This window comes from Lactuca serriola, chromosome 9, assembly GCF_051521515.1.
Source record: "Lactuca serriola cultivar US96UC23 chromosome 9, Lser_US96UC23_V15, whole genome shotgun sequence".
Lineage (NCBI taxonomy): Eukaryota > Viridiplantae > Streptophyta > Magnoliopsida > Asterales > Asteraceae > Lactuca > Lactuca serriola.
Genome location: NC_136416.1, coordinates 168396738 through 168415823, shown reverse-complemented (window position 1 = coordinate 168415823; position 19086 = coordinate 168396738). Strand labels below are relative to the sequence as shown.

At 37.8% G+C, this 19086-nt stretch overlaps 1 pseudogene across 3 annotated transcripts; it reads right to left on the bottom strand.

Moving 5' to 3' along the window:
* Positions 1-6266: 6266 nt before the first annotated feature.
* On the bottom strand, positions 6267-8632 carry LOC145074569 (uncharacterized; annotated as a pseudogene). Of its 3 annotated transcripts, none has more exons than XR_013691914.1 (2): positions 8389-8632; positions 6267-7446 (listed from the first exon to the last, which is right to left on the bottom strand). The product of XR_013691914.1 is annotated as an uncharacterized LOC145074569, transcript variant X3 (transcript). The 3 variants fall into 3 exon arrangements; XR_013691911.1 differs by having other exon boundaries at positions 6267-7457; positions 8389-8527; XR_013691912.1 differs by having other exon boundaries at positions 6267-7467; positions 8389-8526.
* Between the last annotated feature and the right edge of the window lie 10454 nt (positions 8633-19086).

The window sequence follows — 19086 nt, the reverse complement described above, 5'->3', positions numbered from 1 at the left end:
ATGTTTTAAAATGAATAAAATATGTTTCTTCAAAAATGTTTTGATAACGTATTTATCGTATTTTTCTGGGAACAAATTCCGCAACATTTTTATGAAAAGAAGTACTCTGGTCTTTATAAAGCATAAACAACATCGGTCTTTTCTGGCCGTGAAAATGGGGATGTCACACTATACGAAGAGAACACTATATACTACATGAAGAGAATACTATATACTATACGAGAAAATATACTAAAATAGAATGTGATGCACTACTTCTCGATACGACACTTCGCTATGCGATCGTCGTGTAACCAAAGCCTCCTGGAGGGAGATCGAACACTATATGTATAGATCTATACGGGATGGACACTCCCACATCCCGACTGCTAGCTACAGTCCGAGCCGACTAGGCCCAGGGATAACAAAACATCACTACACTACTTGTGACCTGGAGGGTCAACTGTTATACTATTGTCACTCAGCATGGTTACATACGAGTTCACATTCAGACCTTAATTAACACATTAAGAATTGAAAGTAAAACAGACTCCCCGAGGTGTATACACATTTAATACCACCTAGAGCTTGCAACTCTACTGCATTCAGCCGACAGTGATACTGCTGGGGCAAAACTCTATTTTCTAAATTATTTTATATGAAGGAAATTTAAAACTATATTGATAGGAGGAAACCTTTACATTTCCAAAGAATCAAACTTGCAAATAACCGAGTCTTTGTAGAAGACTACTTTTGTTGGAAAATTATAGGATTTTCTAGGGATCGTACCATTTTCAAAACTTGATAACAAATACTGTATCACTAAATTTTTAAACACTTCTATTGAAGCAATGATACTAAAGAACTCACCAGCTTTATGCTGATACTCGTTTTCAAAATAACTTGTATTCTCAGGTCATCAGTAGACAGGTACAGATGCAACTTTTGAGAAGATGGTGCATATACAAGACTCATCTTTATCTTGATTATACTTTTGGTGTCTATCAAACTGTACAGAACATGCTTGTATTACAATTATTATCTTAATGCAAAGGATGTTGTTACTTGTCTTTACTATTATGCATTGTTATGATACTGTACGTGACGTCCTCCACCCCAGAACGTATTACGCCGTTTTTGGTTTTGGGGTGTGACATAACCAATTAAGACCTTTTGCCAAACTCTCAGATCTGGTCCCTAAGGGTGACGTAATACGTAAAGTTGGCAACTTTACACCCATACATGGCTTAATGGGACCCAACACTCAAAAAGAAGCTTAATAAAGCTCTTAACACTTGCATGGACCAATATCTTTCACAAAGTTTGCATTTTTATGAACAAGGGACCTCCATGAACAAGTGTTCCTCTTCTTCTTCTTCACCACAAAACACCAACAAACTCACTTACAAGCTCAAATCTCACCAAATGCACTTAGGGTTTCGTTTTCAGGGTATAAGGACGTGGAGGTTGGTCAATAAATGTCCAAGAGGTTTTTGAAGTTGTTTAAATAGGGTGAAAACCCTAAAAATTGGGGTTTGACCTAACCATACGTCCGCTCAGCGTACTCCCATGTACGCCTAGCGTACGTGGGTGAAGCCCACGACCAACAAAGAGCTAGTACGTTAAGCATACTCATAGAGCACGCCCCACGTACTAGCCATGGACCAAAATGAAAAGAATTTTGCAATACAGGATAAAAGGAAACTTACCACATTACGAGTGTTACATCAATAATGCCTTTTTAAATGGTGATCTATCCGAAGTGGTTTACATGGCTCAACCTCGTGATTTTGAAGATTCCACCAAACCTCACCATGTTTGCCGATTAAATAAAGCTCTATATGGCTTGAAACAAGCACCGCAAGCTTGGTTTACCAAACTTAAACACTACCTGATTACCGATATGTTTCGAGCTTGTCGATCCAACACCTCATTGTTTGTTCATCACTCCATCCATGTCACCATCTACACTCTTGTATATGTCGATGATGTTATAGTGACCGACAATAATGCTACCTTTCTTGATCAATTTATCAACCGACTCAACAAGACATTTTCTCTTCGTGATCTTGGCTCGCTACATTATTTTTTGGGTCTTCAAGTTACAAGATCGAATACAAGTCTAACCCTTTCTCAACAACAATATATTCAGGAGGTTATTTCAAAGGGTTATATGACTTCATCCAAACCTGCCTCTATTCCAACCGATCCCGCCATGAAACTAAACAATCACGAGTCACGGTGAACCATTTTCCAATCTAACTAAATACAGATAAATAGTTGGCTCTCTTCAATATGTTATTATTACTCGACCAGATATTGCCTTTGCTGTTAACCGTGTTTGCCAATACATGCATGCTCTTACTACCTTACATTGGTAAGTTGTTAAACACATACTTTGCTATATGAATGATACTCTTACTCATAGTCTTCACTTTACCCCCAATACATCAACCTCCTTGGTTGCCTACTCGGATACTGGTTGGATGTCCGATTTCGATGATAGTAGATCTCAATATGGTTTGCTATGTTTCATGGTTCTAATCTCATAAGTTGGACCTCTTGCAAACAACGAGTTGTTGCTTGATCTAGTATTGAAGCGGAGTAACGATCCCTTTCTTACACAAGTGCGGAGTTGTTATGGCTTAAACAACTTATTTTTGATCGTGCTCCAATATCCCAAACTCCTTTTCTTCTATATGATAATGCAGGTGCCATCTTCTTAACCAAGAACCCGATAATCAGTACTCGCTCAAAGAACATCGCATTGGTTTTTCATTTTATATGTGAACAAGTTGAAGGTGGTTTACTCAAAGTCAGTCAAGTGTTCTCTACTGATCAACTAGTTGATATATTCACTAAACCACTCAGAAAAAAAATGTATTGAACATCTTCGTACCAAGCTTCAAGTTCGTCCCGTCCTTAAGGTTGTTGGGGGGGGGGGTAATAAGCATAAAATAAGGACCATTAGTTTTGAATTGATTCGGTCAATGCTCTGACTATCACATGCTCCTCCACATAGAGAAAGTCTTTTGTTTACTTCCTTGTTTCTTATACTTTATGTTATTTCCCTTTTCTATAAGTTCAGCTTGTGCCCTCTTTTGATAAATGAGAAAACATTGAATACCTTTTACTGTGTATTGAAATTTAAATATGAATAAAATTGCAAGAATGGTCCCTATGGTATGTCCAAAATTGCTACTTTGGGCCAAATAGGTTTGGACTAGCACTAAGAGTCCAAAAGTTTTCATTTTGTTGTGGTTTTGGTCCAAATCAGTTAAAAAAATCTAAAAATGACAGATTTGCCCTTTTCCATTTGTTTTTTGCTTTTTCTTTTTGTTATTTAATTACTACCTCCGTCCCAAATTGATAGTCCACTTGTGATTTTTGAAGTCTTTTTTCTTCAACTTTGACCTTAAATATTTTTGTTTTTGATAGATAATATTTGATGCAAAATATATTAATGGTTTGTATTTTAAATGTTTTTTCATTTTTATAAGTTTTATCAAGTAATATATAACACAAATAAAAATATTTAAGGTCAAAGTTGAAGAAAAAAGACTTCAAAAGTCAAAAGTGGAATATCATTTTGGGACGTGGGGAGTATTTTCTAACTAAAAAAATAAAATCTCTCTCTCTCTCTCTCTCTCTCTCTCTCTCTCTCTCTCTCCGCACTTCTACAACCTCTTCCCCTTCTACCACCTCCATCATGAGTTCAAAGAACAGGGGATTTTCCGGCAACCACCAACACCAGTCGGATTTTTCGGTAACCACCAACACCAGCTGGATTTTTTGGCAACCACTGTTTCTCAACCCTCCTTGCTCCATCAAACAGATGAGACCCTGAGGTTTTCAGAGGTTGCCACCATTCTCGTTTTTTGAAACCCTAGGGTTTTAAGAGGTTGTCGTTGTTACAATCCCTAGCTTCGATTTATGTATCACAGCCTGGAACTTTTAGGGTTAGGGTTTCGTTGCTAGAGCTTCGATCTTGTGGTGTTCATCTTTCCGGTCGGTGGTGTTCAATCTTTCCGGTGAGAGGGAAGCTTGGGGGAAAAAGCGAGGGTAGTGATGTTCTCTTAGCTATAGAGAGAGAGAGAGAGAGAGAGAGAGAGAGATTCTCTTCTTTTATTTTATTTTTATTTTTTAGTTAGGAAAACAATTAAATAAAAAAAGAAAAGCAAAAAAACAAATAGAAAGGGGTAAAATCATCATTTTATAAAAAAATCAAACCAAAATGGACCAAACTCGCAACAAAATGAAACGTTCTTGACCATTAGTGTTAGTCCAAACTAATTTGGCCCAAATTGGTAATTTTTGATATACCACATAGACCAATCTTGCAATTTTTTCTTAAATATTCCCATATGCAATCATTATACTGTGGGTACCTTTTTATCCTAGTCCTTTATCAAAACTTTGTATCATTCCCAATGTTACGGTTATGCCATGCAATAGTAAATACAATTCGCTAATTACTTGCGATGTACGTTTTTATTCTCAAGGCAACATATTTTGATCAACTGGATGTATAGGTTGTTTAAAGCGATGCATACATTTAAAACAACTAGAAATTAAAATCTACTAAAGAACGTATCGATGCACGTTCTACTTTCCATTCACCTACTATTTGTTATAATGATTTAATTATTATACGATGCACGAACAGTTCCACTTCACCTCCTACTATTATTGTTGAATCATCGAGTAAACATGTATATATTAGTTACCCTTATGTCTAGCCACATATTGTTATTTTTTAAGACCATAGGTTGTTGTTAGAGTCAACTATGTAGTTCTCTTATATGACAAAACAGACTCTTCCATTTCTTGTTAGATTGTACGTTATGTTTATGTAGTATTATCATTTTGTACTGAAACATCCCGTGCATGAGCATTTGAAAATAGTTTATAATATCTCATTTCAAATATTTTGATACAATTGAACCAATTTAATAATGCGTAAATTATGCCACAAAGTCCAAGTAATGAGGGAATGTAGTTCACAAGGAAGGTACCTTTAACAATATTTGCATCTTCCATGGTTTTGGTCGTAGTGATATGAAAACAATGACCTTTTGCTCTTGGAATGTCTTTCTTCAAATCTCTTCTTCATGTTATCAAAAACACCTTTACCACTTGAATATCCTTCACTCTTCCTTTTATTGTCATAACTTCCAAGTTTCTATTCGTTTCTACCTTCTAAAGTCTTCTCAAATTTTCTTGTTTAATTTCGTCATCACTTGATCAAGAGTAGTCGTTTCATTCATGCTTAATTGATAATTTCACGATAGCCCTTCCACATATTGTCTCACCTTTTGTATCATTGTTTGGTGATAACCTTCTTGCAAAGCTCACGAGATTATAGGAACTTGGTGTTATATTCGATAACTTACATTCTCTTATTCTTCGACCCAAAAAATCTCTTTCAAGTTGGCAATTTCTTCCGCAATACAAAATCTCTCCTTAAGCTTTTCCAAAAAATCGACCCACGAAAGCCGACTAATGATACACGAGTTTATTGTTTGTGTGAGTTTAATCCACCATCATAAGGCTTGAGTTTTGAGCTTTGTAACTACAAAATTCGTTCGTTGATCATATCTATATTAACATGCATTGAATGTCGTCTCCATTTTGACAATCCAATTACATCATAACTTGGATGTTGGCAACCATTAAAGTCTTTGTAAGCGCATCCTTTTCTCTCAACTTCTTTGGGATGACTATTTCGATAATGATTTGTTCTCCATACTTCCATATTAGAAGTCCAAAACTTCCTCCACTTTCCTTGTTATCTTCATGCGTCTGATTCCTCGATCAAATCATTCTTCCCACTTCATCCTTATGCTTTTCAAGCTTGTGGTGGAATTTCTCCAACATCTTCTCCTCTCGACGTGTCATTAACACATCAAGCATCGATCGAAAGCTATCAAACATCATTGGTGTTGGCTGTTCTTGCATATTGTTATTCACTTTATGTAGCTGATTTTCAAAGAATAACTAAGCAACAAATTACCCAACTTCTTACCTTCTTTATTTTACTAAATTTCAATGTATTATTTTGGTGTTAATTACAGATGTGTTGATAAGAAAATTCCTAAATTGAAACCTAAAGAATTCACCGTTGCTTGTTTATTTTGCTATCAGTCGAAATTATAGAACATTAGAATATTTGGGTTTTATATTTGGGCTTGTTAAAAAGTTGGAATTGTGGTCGACTGTTTGTAATAGAATATTAGGCTTTTGTGTGGGCATTTTAGTGAATACTCTAAATAAACACATTTTCATGATTTCACTTCAAAAACATATTCATCCAAGTTGTCATATAAGTTTGAAGGTCCTCGAGTCCTCTTATACAAGAAAATAATAAAAAGTCTATTGGTAGCTTTTTTTTTTTTTTTCAAAGTATAATGTTTAATTATAAATAAAAAGTCTATTTCATACAAACTTCGTTTGTCGCCTGAATTCGTGATCAGCATTTCTAAGAAACTGATCCCAACCACTTCCTTCACTTGTATCCAAATAATCATATGGAACCGCCGTCTTCAAACCCGGCCTCACTCCACACTCACTCTCCACAATTCTAAATTCCATTCCGCCTCTCACCGATTCCGGTTCCGATTCCGATTCCAATTCCGGCCATGTAAACAACAACGGCAATGTAAACGCACACCACGGGTTAAAATCCAAAAGCTTAACCTCCCCATCCGTTCTCACATACACATCAAACGTGTAACTTTCCGACTCAAATCTCATACTCACATTCTCAATATAAAATTTCTTGATTCCCGTTTCCAACTCATGTTTCTTTTCGATCAGAATCGGGTAAAATCCCGTGACTTCTCGTTGCGAGATTCCGACCAGGATGCGATTCCGGACGAAGCAACGGAATTCCATTTCCGGGTGGAGAGACGGGTACCATTTCCGAAGGGCGAGGAAGAAACGATCAGGTCTAGGGGTATTACAGTCATTACACAAATCATAAGCGTGGCAAAGATCGTGGACCAATGAATCGGATGATTTAAGCAAAGGGGCGATTTCGGTAAACGAGGTGCATTTGAGGGTCCCGGTTGAGCTGATCCAAGCAGAGTCTTTAGGGGAGGTCCAGTTGAGTTTAGGGAAGATGGCACCGCCGAGTGTTTTGATTGATTCGTTGATTTGTGATTCCAATTCCGGGAATGAAGGCGGTGGTGGTGGTTGTTCTGATTCGTCATCGGATTCTTGTTCTTGGGATATAATGTAGTCTTGTTGGTCTTCGGAATTGTGGATTCTGTTGGGTAATGCATCGGAATTGGAAATGGAAAGTGGAAGGAGGAAAGGACCGGAATCATCGAGGAGATATTGAATGAAGGATTCCGGGAGCTCATGGATTATTGTTTTGATGGTTGTGGATTTGAATTTTTGATACCATTCTTGGATTTGACATCTGTTCACTTCTTCTTCCTTCATTTTTCTGATTTCTTGATCAATCTACAAAAAAACTGAAATGCGCTGACAAAATGCTATCAGCTAATAAGCATTTTTTGGAGTGTTTGGCAAAAACTTGTTAAATACGTAAAATGACCAAAAAGGGCATGCTTATATATTTTGGCATATTTCTTATATCTACATGACTACATATAATACTTTATCTTTAATCAATAATAATAATCTTTTTGAAAAAAACATACAATAATAAAATCACAATTTTTATTAACTTCAATAAAAATTTAGATAATTTGAGAACTTAACACTACATGTGTCCAATGGGGAAAGAAGTATGAGAACTTAACATGTAAGACTCCATTTAAATTATAGCACCATGACTGCTTTAATGAACATTTCTTGAAACACTATAATAAGCATTCAGTCACACAAAGATGCCTCTTTTACTAACATGATTCTATCCATATAGTAAAGATGGATAATCCCTTCATTTCAAGAAGACACTTACAAATTTTATTTCTGCTTCAAAAGGCGTACTCCTTAATGCTAAATCAATATAGATCCCAACAGATTTAACAATGATTCTCCTTTCTTCTCTTTCAATTTCAATGCGATTTTTTTTTCTTTTCAAAAAGGTTGATTTTTTATGTGATTGCGTAAACGGGTAGATTTTGTTTTTGTTTGATTTGTTGCCAATTATTTCATCTCCAGGGAGTTATTCTGATTTTGATTTCAAGGAGGAAAACACAAATTATTGTGAATTAATTTATCAATCCCAAGATTCTCCCTAACAATTAAATTTCAATTTTCAACAAATTAAGTAACAATTAGCAATAAATTGATCAATCTTCAAGAAACCCTAACTCAAATTAGCATTCGCATTAACAAACCCTAACAATTAACCATAAACACGTAAAGAATAGAAACCCAATTGTTAACAATTTGAAAATACTAAATAATAATGGCTTTGGAAAGGAAACAAAATACCTTCAAATCAGAGGCGGCAGCAGGCGGCGTCGGAGCAGGGGGGCTGTGGAGTGACAGCAGCGGTGAGCGGAGTAAGGCGGCAACAGCAGTGAGGCGGAACAGGACTTCGAGCTGGTGAGGCGCAAAAGTGGGAGAAGAGAGAGGTGATCGAGTATCGTACCTAGCGTCCGAGTTAACTCCTTCCCGTAACTCAACAATCCCACCTAGAACATCCGTACTAGACAAACGGCAAAAATAGTCCTTGTGTTTGTATTTTTATGAGTTAGTCCAAATCTTTATAAACATGGATAAATATCTATTTTAAATATCTTTGTAAATTTGATACTTGAAAAAAACTTGAAATATCTATTTTATCCCTTTTCAATTATTCATAATTGTTTTTCCATTTTAATTATTAAAAAAAGTAAAAGAAAATCCCTTCTTAAACACGCACACATCAAAGTCCAAATTCTTGATTTCACTTCTGTAATCACCAACAACTTACGCCAAACATCCATATGACGATGGAAACCACAATTGCTTTTCCTTACACCAATGACCACCTTCGTTACCATCTTCCTTGTTGATGACGACCACCACCTCTATCTAATAGATTGATTTTTGCAGCTTCCTTTCCACCGACCACAACCATCTTCCATTTGGTCTCGTTTATCTCCTTATCCGATCCGTGTCTGAAATCGACATTGTATTGGGATCTGCAACGAATTATTTCTTAAGTAGATCTAGATTTCTAGACGTTGTGCCTATTTATTTGGTTTGTGTTTTCATGTGAAATTAGGGTTGTAAAACATAAGGTTAAATTAAGTTCTTGGTTGTGGGTTTCATTCACGTTCAATCTGATTAGATTGTTAATTTGATTGATTTATATGTGTAACGCCCATGTTTCGGGCATAAGCATTGGTAGATGATGTAATAGTCTAGGTCAACTATTGTAACATAATTTGAAGTAACAAAGATGAAATGTTTGAGTATTATGTGAATTATATGCTCACATATTTGTTTATAAAGAAATAATAAAAATAAGCGTCAAAATTAAAGTGTGAGATAAACCCTATATCTTTACATAAAGTTGTAGTGGTCGGAACAAGGATTCCGAAGATATAAAGAACGCTGAAATTCGAGTTATAACGAATGAGTTATGGTCTGTCGAAGTTTCGCGACAAAACCGGCATATGCGCGACATAAATAGTGAAGTTACAATAGAGTGATTTTTAAACTTAATGATCTAAATGAAAGTCGTAGTGTTCGTTAAACCGAGAGCGTCCATAAAAAGAACGTCCAAATCTGACTTCGTATGAGGAAACTATGATTATTCTAAGTTTCGGATTAGCGGTACACGGCCCGAAACTCGAATATTAGATCGAGCCATTTTTAGCCAACACAACATAAATGAGAATCGAAGATCTCGTTAATAGTAGCGTAACGGTAAAAAGACAGATGAAAACGGACGTCGGATAGAGAAGTTATGGATTTTTAACAGATTTTTCTTGTCCCGGAACGTTAAAAATATAAGTTTAAAAATAAATTCAAAATTAGCCAACGGAGTCTAAACGAAAGTTGCAGATTACGATCATACCTATGCGTGGATATAAAGACATCGAAAACGGAGCTTGTATGCGAGAGTTATGAATTTTTTAAAACGGGATTCAGATCTACGAGATGTGATGACGTGGCTGCATTTGGGTCGTCGCTTGCTGATTACAGATAAGCCTTCGGATTCGGAAACCTGGTCTCGCATACGACCAACGTATTCGAGGTACGCCCAGCGTGACGTGTACGCACCGTGTACCGAAGCTCATATGCCTACCGAACTACTCTTTCGCGGTTTCGAGGAGGTCCACGTCGCCCCAACAGCTCCGCGACACGTGTTGTATGATCCGAGGCTACGCCCCGCGTTCGAAGCCCTGTACGCCCAACGTATGTCCTAGGACCAACCTAAAAAAGGGCTGCGAGGGTAGCCGACTTTCTCACCACTTTAATGACTACTTTCTCTCACCACCTCCATAACCCCCCATCCCCCCCCCCCCCCCCCAAACAAAGGTAAACCCCCTAGCACCCGAAGGAAGCCCCGAGAAAAGAGCTTTTCGGATTGGAAACGCTGCTCCAGCGAAGCCCGGTTTTTCATGAAAACCCAGTGTTTCGTCGAGGGAAATTGTTTTAAGACAACGAAGTGCTATCCGAGTGCAGAATCACCACCTTAACAGGTGAGTGCATAGTCCCTTTCATCTTACACATAGATATGAAGTATTTAATATAAATTACGTGCTATGTGTGCATATTGTCTGAATATTTGTTGTCTATGTTGGGTGAAAGATTTTTATACATATTTTAAATGATTTAATATGTTGTTTTATATCTACAAAATGTATTGGGTAAAACATGGGTAGATGTAATAGTTGTTGTGTGACAAAATTAAATAATGAGAGGCCTTGATATAGATGTTGTTGATGATCCAGTCATCTAGCGGAGTATAGATGACGACCACGGACTTTTCTAGACAGTCCAGTGGAATGCTAGCTGGCTCACAACCTGTAGGTGTTTATTTGAACTATGTTGTGAAAACCCGAAAGTTCTATCTTGTACAATCAAGAAATTCAATCAAATTCAGACTTGTTTCAGCTATCTTTTAGCACTGTTTAGAGTCTGTTTGAGTGTTCTAAGCCTAGTATATTCAAGAATCGGGTGTTAGGAAGTATCTGCTTGAGTCCAGTGTACCTTAATCAAGCCTTAAACCCATTAAATAGAGTTTACGGCCAAACCTTCATGTTTAGGCCGTAAACTCATGAGTTGGCCGTGAACTCATGTTAAATACATGAGTTTACATCATTTTTTATCATTCCCTTCATTTCAAGTCAAAGAAACCCCATTTCTCTCTCAAGTATCATAAGATCTTTATCCCGATCTTCCAAAAATGTAAGAATTTCTTCCTTTGATTTGTTGTTACATCTCCTTATCTAGTGATTGTACATGATTTCATCCATGAAATCTCTTCATTTTGATAGATCTTCAAGTGTTCTTCATTTCACCAAGAACACATACTAGTTTTCTTGGACCTTAAACACCCTATCAACCTTCTAGATTGTAAGTACTCTTGCATTAGCTTGTTATATGCTTGAATCACTTAGTTTACACCTTGAAAACATCAATAAATCAAGATCAAAAGAGAGTTTATGGCCAAGGCAATCTCCTTGGGCCGTAAACCCTAATTAATGGTGCAATGTTACCACAACTCCTTCCTAAGCCTTGAAACTAAGTCAAGAACACTTCAAGGAAGACTATAGAACCTTAAACATCAAATGGTACAAGGTACCATGAGTTTACGGCCGTAAACTCATTTGGCCATAAACCCATGGGCTGTAAACTCATGGGGGACTTGCCATTCGGCCGCAAACTCCATAGTGAGGCCCTACAACCCTTAGATGCAACCCTATGATCTACTAGCACTTGAATCAAAGTGTTTTCCATGTTCTAATGTGTCTTTACTTGCTAAATTAGTGGTATGATCACTAATTAGATACATATATGTGTCTTTATATGTTAAATAGGATCAGAGTGTGTGTTTAAGTCTTCACTTGACACCTAGCACCTTATCCAACACTTTCATCCAAACCACTCACTAGAGGTGAGTTTATACCCCTTAATCTACCTTTTTAAATGATTTTAAATGCTTTTATGTGGGGGGGTACAAGTTGAAACATTATAGTTATTATATCAATCACATGTGATTAATAACTATCAAACAATGGATTTTCTATACTTTTAGTTGTTTTATCAAATCAACTACTTCAAAATGTTTATCAAATTCTTCTACATGTTAAACTCCTTATAAAACTTGTTCTTATATGCCAAAGTGCTTTTAAATCATATTATAAATTGACATCAAGTCATCATTATTAAACACTTCAAATGTTTTACAAAACTTCTTTAAACTTATATATGCATGTCTATATATGTATAGTTATATAAGTAATGTTTAAAGGACTTAGGATCGATAAATCGCTTTATTTCCTTTTCCTTGTTTTGGATGTGGCCTTAGGGTATCGGTTATTTGTCCGAATGTCGTCTAAATATTAGTTATATACTATGTATACATATATAGATATAAAAGTACTATCAATCAGTTCAGTACCTTTGGGTAGCAAAGGCATACCTTCATTTCTTCAAACTACAAAAATTACTAGTAAACTATAATAGGTATAGATTAGGAAGATACTACTCATTACTTCTAGTACAAGGAAACATACAAAGAGTCAGTTCATACATGAGTCAATACATACTATTATGAGAAACTAAGAGAGCATACTATGATGAGAAACTAAGAGAACATACTACATACTAGACAGAGAGAACATACAATATTCCAGTACATACAATACATATACAAGTATAATATAACATAAATGTGAACCATTATTTTGGGGCATGGCATCACTACCATGGCTCGTTTTGTAGCCAGAGTCTCCTGGAGGGAGAGCGTGAATTTTTGTATAGATCTATACTGGATTGACTATCCTACACCTTGGTGTTCGCTACAGTGGGACTTGCAAGTCTCCGGGTGCCAAATGTCATTTCTTCCGACGTCTTTCATCATCGTGTTATTAGTCGATAGTATGTTGCAATCATTTCACATTACACCTTAATTAACGGTCGGATTAAGGTAGTTAGTACAGCAATAGTTACTATAATACAACACTACAGTACTATTATTATTTCCCCATTGCATTCACATTATGAACTTCTCACATGAATCGGTAATGTAAAAACTATATTTTTGGTTAATGATAGTCTCATTTGGGAAAATACACACTCTTACAAGAAACAAACATACATAACATTTGATGCCTTGGTAGAAGGCTACGTTTAGTAGAAAATATAGGATTTTCTAGGAGATACAAACATTTACTACAAACATTTACAAACTTATACATCAAACACTTACAAACATTTTCATACAAAAAATGATACTAAAATGCTTATAAACTCACCAGCTTTAAAGCTGATAAACTCTTTCAAAATAACTTGTATTCTCAGGTCATCAGTAGACAGGTACCGATGCCAGGTTTTGAGAAGATGGAGCTCGTTCAAGACTCATCTTTTATTTTGATTTACATTTTTGGTGTCTTATAAACTTCACAAAACACACTTATATTAAATTATATTATTAATTCAATGGATGATGTTGTTTCTTGTCTACTACTATGCTTGTTGTGATACTGTACATGACGTCCTCCTCCCCCGAACGTTTCCGCCGTTCCGGTTTTGGGGTGTAACAGATTGGTATCAGAGCATCGTTTATAGTGAATCGAGTGTATCAACCCATAAAAGATATACAAACTATAAACACATCGGGATTAAAATACTCTGATCAAGAGTTTATACTTTTAAATACTAAAATATTTAACCAAGTATAAATACCTGCATTCATACTAAAATCAGTGTTACTAGGACAGAAAAAAGTATTACGATTGTTGAACATCACAAGTAGACTCGGGGATGTATGGTCAGTTCTGGGAGTGACATAGCCTAATCAACTATGTTGGTCCGAGAAGTGACTAGCATATGCCCGAGAATGGTTGTGATGTGGCAACAAGTCTAAAAACTTACCAATACTACTATAATGAAAACATTAGAACAAAACATAAACCTAAAATACTATAAGAGTATTTTGTGTTACCATAATTACTTATCTAAGAACTAAAGGTCTTCATTAGTAGGTCAATATTTGCTAAGTGGATACGCTAAGGTTATATGTAACTAGGATGTCATAGACTTAGAATCGGTGACCTTTGATTTACTCCATGTTCCTTGTGGATTTGGAGTTAGGGTCACTTATTCGAAGGTCTATCCTGTTTTGATTACATATAACCGGTATGCACTATACAAATATTGAAGTAACTAATAAAGATCATCTTATAATTATCTAATTAGTACGTCTATTAATTATTTCTTCATCCTTATTTCTTGCGTAGATATCATGGTTGGATTCCATCCCCACGGCGACCCGTATCCCTAACCAAGGTAATGGAGGATGGTTTAAAGCAGAGACAGAGGAGGATCACCCAATCCCTTTGGATGATCACCAGGCTGAAGGCTTTTCTGATGGTTCGGACTCCGAGCCTAAGGTCAATAACCTACCCCCGGTGGCTCCTGTCCCAAATCCTAACCCTCGTCCGGCTTTTCAAGGCCCGACGCCTTCTTGGGTGGAAAGCTTGGGAACATGGAGCCAAGAGCAGAATCAGCCCACGCCATTCAATGGAGACCGAAGCTTTTATGACTTGAGCGAAGGAGGCTCAGCAGATAGGGTCTTGCCAATCCTGGTCCGTAGAGTTGCCCGAAACGAAATACAAAGCAGGACAGCTCTCCATCGAATCACGGAAGTAAATGCCAATGCGAGAATGCATACCATATGCACCACTCATCTTGAAGATGCTCGTGAGAGGTCTAGGAGAGACCATGAGGCCATACAGCAAGATCTAGCTGAAACTCGAGTTGAAGTCATAGAGCTCCGAGTACGCCAAACGGTGTACAAAAGGCACCTGCTTGATGTGGAGCGTCAGCTGGCTGAACTAAGGGTTCACCCAAGGGATACCCGTCACCAGTAGAAGATTATCCTACCTTTCTTTCTTTGGTATAAGGAATCGGCTTCCTATCTATGCTCCAAGTAGCACTTTTCTAAGTAACTATCCCTGTACTGTAAGTACTTTTAGTTAGGCTTTTATGCTATCAAAACTTTTCTACTTCGGATATGATGTAATACCTACTCCAAGGTCATTTTTCCTAAACTTAGTACATCTTAAATATCAATGATACTGACAGTCGACTAATTCCTATGACAATCCTTGTTCAAATAATTTCATTATACTATCGTTAGAATTCTATCTAAACCTCACTTTCGTCAAATTATTGAGCTATGGTAAATTAGCTCAAGGATCACTTCCAATTCTTGTCGAAGGTTGGATCATGTTATCCACCAACCAATGATAGCCTATTTCGAAATAGCAATCGTCTAGTGACCATTCTACGAACTTACTTCAACTCTTTACCAGTACTGCATCATAGGGATGTAGGTCAAACCATCGGGAACAGTTTAACAAAACGAAAAATATACATTTACATGAATGAGTAGAATACATCTAGGACCGACCATAATCACTCACGAACTCCTTTTCTTGTCATATAACAGAATCATGTCGTCATCCTGAAATAGTCATCCGAACGATGAAACCCCGATCCTTCACATAGACGCCGCCACCTTCCAAGCCGCGGTAACAGCTGTCGTGGTAGTTGTCCTTGCACACTTCAATGCTAGTAACGCAATCGAGGCTGTAAAAGGTGTTGACAGTTCAAATTGTTGTAACAATCCGGGAAATCAACAAATGATAACTGTTACAAACACCCAAAGCCACAAATCTGAGTATAAGAAACGAAAGCGTCAAGCCCAAAAGGAACGCAAGTGATCTCAAAGACTTGCCATGCAACAGCAACAAGTGGCGACCCCTGCCAATTCAACACCAATCAAACCATATGAGGGAACGCTCCTGAAGTGTGACAAGTGCAATTTTCATCATCACGGAGTTTGCCGTGATTTGCAATGCAAATATTGCAATTGAATGGGGCACAATACTCGTGTCTGCAGAGCGTCGGCACGGACCATCTTCCGAGCCACTAGCATCGGGGTCAGCCCGGCTTGCTATGGTTGTGGTGAAACCGGACACTATAAAAGGAATTGTCCAAAAGGGAGGAACAAAGAAAGCACTTGTATCTACATAACTCCGACCCGACACATCACTTCCACCACCAACGCTGGTATAAGCCACATATGTCATTTATGCGATGAGATAGGACATCTCCAGAAGGATTGTCTAGTAACAAAGAACTCTGGCGTAGACGGGAAGATACTAAGGATCACTGCTGCAGGAGAGACTACTCTGGACCCACATTGAAATACTAGGGCGTTTCGATATAGTAGACTTATAAACTGTTAAAAACTAGTGCAACTCGAGTCATATCTTTTTTGGCGAGATCCCGTCAGACAAGGGACTCTCGTGCTGCGTGTACTTGCTTTTTGTAGTATACCTTGTTCGCAGCAGTAGCCTTGTAGATAAAACTAAAGTATTGAAACTCTGTCAAAGTTGCACCATTATGTTTTTGTAACACCTTTCTAAACTAGTCTAACGCCTTTTATTCCGAGTAGTCCAACATTATCATTTAACTTGAGTCAATTCGATCCTCATAATGCCAGTTTCGTGCGCAAATTTCTTTTTCCCGTAATCGCCTTTTTAGCGAAGCCGTCATTCCATAACTCCGATGTATTCATGCAGAGAGTATCTTATGTTTCGTATCTTTCCCGAAGAAACCTCAGCAAACCTCCCCGAAATACCACTCGTACAGTACGTCAAGTTCAATCCGAAGACCCATGCGGTTAATCTATCACTGAGGAATGTATACGCAAGGGTGGTATATATTCAAGGTTCTACAGGCTTAGAATTGATGATTCCGCTTTAACTTTTTTTTCTTGTTTGGATGTGAGCTTAGAGAAGAATCATTTATTCGACTGCCTTTTCAATCTTAATTATATAGGACTCGTATACGCGAAGCTGTGATTGATGAACCAAAATATGACTTCTAATATGAACTTCAGGACGAAGACTGCTCAAGACTACGAGTGATCGCGCTGCCATGCGAATAAACTTAGGAGCCAAACAAATACTTTTCCCGCCGATCGAGACAAGAGATACAGATAGAACAGAAGTACTTATCCTTTCTTTAATTAATGAGTAATCGTACTTTCTCTTAGATTTCCCTGACATCTTTCCAGGAGAACTCCTAGGATTTACCTCCGCGATGTCAAGTCGAGTTCAGAAACGACTAAATTCCAGGGGCTATCCCAATAGCCAAATCTCCCTACCATCTAGCACCTGCAGAGATGCAAGAACTGTCCGATCAACTTAACGAACTGCTCAGCAAGGGCTTTGTAAGACCAAGCATCTCACCCTGGGGAGCTCCGGTCTTGTTCGTCAAGAAGAAAAACAGATCGTTTCGTATGTGCATCGACTATAGTGAGCTCAACAAGCTTACCGTTAAGAATCGTTACACTCTGCCTCACATAGATGATTTGTTCGACCAACTTCAAGGGGCGAGTTACTTTTCAAAGATAGATCTGAGATCCGGGTATCATCAGTTACGAGTGCTAGAGGAGGATGTCCCGAAGACAACCTTTCGAACTCGTTACGGACACCACAAGTTTGTAGTGATACCATTCAGATGGACCAATGCGCCCGCTGTATTCATGGACTTAATGAATAGGGTATGTCGTCCTTACTGGATCAGTTCGTCATTATCTTCATAGATGACATACTTATCTACTCTCGTAGTAAGGAAGAGCATAGTAAGCATCTACGTCAGATCTTGGAACCATTTCGATTAGAGAAGCTCTACGCGAAGTTCTCTAAATGCGAGTTTTAGATTCGAAGAGTCGAATTCCTGGGTCACGTTGTTAGTGAATAGGGAATTCATGTGGACACTTCCAAAATCAAGGCCATTGAGAACTGGTCAAATCCGAAGACACCTACAGAAATTCGTAAGTTTCTAGGTCTCGCTGGCTACTATCGTAGGTTCATTCAGAACTTCTCTCCAAATTGAGAAACCTCTTATGAATTTGACCCAAAAGGACGTGGCCTCTGACTGGGAAGAGAAGCAAGAGAAAGTTTTCCAAACGCTGAAGCGAGCCTTATGCACCGCACTGATATTATCCCTCCTAGAAGGGATAGAAGAATTAGTGGTCTATTGCGATGCATCCAATCAAGGGCTCGGTTGTATTCTGATGCAATGAGGTAAGGTCATTGCGTATGCCTCCCATCAATTTAAGACACTCGAAGCCAGCCATACAACACATGATCTGGAGTTAGGGGCAGTGGTAATTGCTCCGAAGGTCCAGATATCATTCGGGAAATGACAGAGAATATCGTTCGGATTCGTGAACGATTGAAAGCCTCTAGAGACTGACAGAAAAGCTACGCTGGCAAGAGAAGGAAACCTTTGGAATTCCAAGTGGGAGACCGCGTTTTTTTTCGAAAGTCTCACCATGGCAGGGCTTGATACGCTTCGGAAAGCATGGAAAGCTAAATCCAAGATGCGTAGGGCCTTTCGAGATTCTCGCAAGAATCGGCCCTATAGCTTACAAACTTAATCTACCTCGTGAACTCAGTAACGTACATTCTACTTTCCACGTCTAGAACTTGAAAAAGTGTCTGTCCGATGAGACTCTTGTAATCCCACTCAACGAGATCGACATCAACGAGAGCCTCAACTTCGTGGAAGAACCAATAGAGATCATGGACCGAGAGGTCAAGCAAACGAAAAAAAGCCGTATCCCGATAGTGAAGGTTCTCTCTAACGGGGGGGATGATGTGACAACCCAAAATTTCTATCTTGTACAGTCAAGCAATTCAATCAAATTCAGACTTGTTTCTACTATCTTTTAGCATTGTTTAGAGTTTGTTTGAGTGTTCTAAGCCTAATATATTCAAGAATCGGGTGTTAGGAAGTATCTGCTAGAGTCCAGTGAACCTTAATCAAGCCTTAAACACATTAAATAAAGTTTATGGCCAAACCTTCATGTTTGGGCCGTAAACTCATGAGTTGGCCGTGAACTCATGTTAAATACATGAGTTTACATCATTTTTGATCATTTCCTTC